At 35.1% G+C, this 2,953-nt stretch overlaps 1 long non-coding RNA gene across 1 annotated transcript in view; it reads left to right on the top strand.

The window, feature by feature from the left end:
* Positions 1-2,661, top strand: part of LOC117998831 — a 9,846-nt gene extending 7,185 nt beyond the window's left edge. Inside the window, exons 2-3 of the long non-coding RNA XR_004676094.1 lie at positions 1,504-1,669; positions 2,293-2,661. This is a non-coding gene — a long non-coding RNA (uncharacterized LOC117998831). The remainder of the gene's footprint in view (positions 1-1,503; positions 1,670-2,292) is intronic.
* The last annotated feature ends 292 nt before the right edge of the window (positions 2,662-2,953 follow it).

Raw genomic sequence — 2,953 nt, 5'->3', positions numbered from 1 at the left:
TTCCATTCCAAAATGAGATGTTATATTCCTCAAAGTTTGCAAATGAGGTGGTCAGACACTGGTAAATACAGTATTGAAAATGAGAAGGGTGAACTACCAGAGTCCTGAGGGCTGAGAGATGAAGCACGAGCAGCTGGCCAGAGGAGAAGATTGCCTGTGTCCTGAGAAGTTTAGATGTATATTCCCAGAGGGGAAATCTCTGAGGAACCTACAAAAGTGCCCCATGAGAGGCAGAAAGATCAAACCTGACATGAAAGGCTATTGTGACCCAGTATTAGCTCTCTGGGCTTTGGGTTGTTTCATCAAATGGAGAACCATTAGTTCAAGTCAATGAATGGAGAACCAGGGAGCTCTTTCATTTAACATGTTCTTTTCATTTAAGGATTCTCCTGCCACTGTTGTTTAAATCTTCTCTGGGTTTTGTTTACTTTTAATGTCTTAGTCTGTGGCAAATATTTTCCTCCCTAATGGCCATATTCTTCTCACGTGAAATTTATTCTCAGAAGACAGCTAGCAAAATCCATTCAGCATTTCTCCTGGTTATTAGTTTTATTTTGAATGAGTGGATGTTATTTTAAGCCATCTTTCCCCACACATGTTGTATCAAAGAGATATTTAAAATGTCTCTTATTAACAAGTGCTCATAAATAGAGGGTTTAAATGTCTCTCCCAAATATCCGTTTGTTATGTGCATTCTGATAATCCCATCATGTTCATTTTCACTTCTCTCAATAGGGAATTGGAAACTTAACTATGTTTCAGGTAAGGTCAAGTTTGCTCTTTGGAGTGATTAGGGAGTTCTGTGACTTGGATGTCTAGGATGGGAAGGTGTGAAGCAGAACTGGTATGCAGCCAGAACACACTGATACCAGTTATAAAGTATTAAAATACCTCCATACTTGGTTGGTAATAAAGAGGCATTGCCCCAAGACCCCCATCGCCTGGCACCTTGGTTCCCCTGGACTTCTCCAGCAACAAAATGGTTATGCCTGGCAAGCCTGGGGTCCCTGTTTGACTGGTGGTGCCTGGCACAGTATTGTCTGTTCAATATTATGAATGCCACCACTTGGTGAAAGGAATGGAAAGGAATTATTACTTGATTGGCATTCCTAAGGGAATCCTGGAAAACTGGACATAATAATCATAGGGGTTAACATCTATTGATAACTGTTCTAAAGGTTTTATACATATTAACTCATTCAACACCCTCAACAATCCTATGCTATAACTATTATTATTACCCGCATTTTACAGATGAGGAACTGAGGCCTAGGTTAGGCTAGGTTAGGTTATTTGCCCAAGGTCACACAACTAATAAGTGGAGGAATTTAGAATTTGAACTCAGGCTGACCCCAGAACCAGTGTTTTTTTTTTTTTTTAAGTCTCCTCATGGCTCTGACCTTCTGTGAGTCTCTAAGCAATAAACATTTATTGGGCTTCTGCCATGTAAAGTACCGTGGGTGAAATAAAGCAAAATAATACCTAAATCTTATCTTTTCATAGTTTACCATCTAGCAAATTTGGTCATACTCCTCCTCTCCTGATCTGGACAACACAAGTCCTGCATAATCCCTTTTCATGTCAGAGAGATCATGTGATGAACAAATTCCAGAGGAAATACTGGGTGTATAGGACTCTTATTAAATGGTGTTCACTGAAGATCAGAAAGGTAATATTTTCAAAGGTTGCTTTTTGGGACACAGGAAATAGTTTTTTAATGTAGACATTTTTGCCTTTCACATTGAGATGGAAGTTTGTGGTACTGTTTTTCATAAATATGAATTTAGAATAGGGTAGATCCAACTTCATCCAACCAAATGGATCTGAATATAAAACATTTTCACCTGCACAGCTATTGCAACACTCAGAATTTTAGGATGAGATACATGTGTCTGTTTTCAGAAAAAATTATGTATAGATAGATAGATAACAACATAAAGCATATTTAAGGTAAATGTGATGGGATCCTATGTTAAATTTTCTAATTAAATTAAATTTTTAAATTTAAATGGGATCCTATATTAATGCATGGGATTAAAAGCAAATTCTGTTTTATCATATATTCAGTTATGTTGCCGTGACAATAATTAGTGTGATATGTTATGAAAGGCATTCATACAAAGACAGAATGCATGAAACAGACTCCAAACACATATTACCGGCAAAAGTTTTTGTTATAAATTGAAGTGATATTTTCATGACACTTGAGAAATGGAGACCAGGAAGCCAGAAATCAAATAATCTACTCTTTTCTTTGAGATAAGAACTCACTATTCATGTTTACTTCTGCAGGGTGATTCAACTGGCTGGCCCTGATGTACTTAGGGAAACCTCACTTAGCCTCTTCTAGACCATCACACCTTCTACCTTTCAGTGCAACTTCCCTATTTTTTCTAAGGGAAAAAGTATAAATAAAATAATATTTTAAATAGAAGATTTAGAAAGTAAGACAATCAGATGGTTTATGTATATTCAACAACATTTGGGAACAGGATATCATGGGCTCTGGAACCTGGTTTCAAACCTTGGATTCATTCTTACTAACAGTTAATTAGTCACTCTGTGACTCAGTTTCCCTAACTGTCAAATGGTCAATAGTATTTATTTGTTAGTCTTAATATTGGTTGACTATATATGTTATTATATATAAATATATAAGACTCTATATATGTGCTTAAATATATTAAAAATGAATATGTATGCATATATGTAATTAATTATAGTATATGTAAATAATTGTACAATTGTTACAAATTTGCCAAATTTTATAGAATGTGCTATAAACATTGATTTAAAGTCTGAAAACATGAACTTGATGTATCTGTTTCTTTGACATCTTATGTTATTGGGTTTTTGTTTTTGTTTTGTTTCAGAAAAATACTTTGGGGATTTTACATTTCCATTTAAAAACCTCAGATTTAACTATGAAGGGTTAAATACTTTATATAATTTA

Source organism: Mirounga leonina, unplaced genomic scaffold (assembly GCF_011800145.1).
Source record: "Mirounga leonina isolate KUSES-001 unplaced genomic scaffold, KU_Mleo_1.0 Mir_418, whole genome shotgun sequence".
Taxonomy (NCBI): Eukaryota; Metazoa; Chordata; class Mammalia; order Carnivora; family Phocidae; genus Mirounga; species Mirounga leonina.
This window is presented reverse-complemented; position numbering and strand designations above follow the sequence as displayed.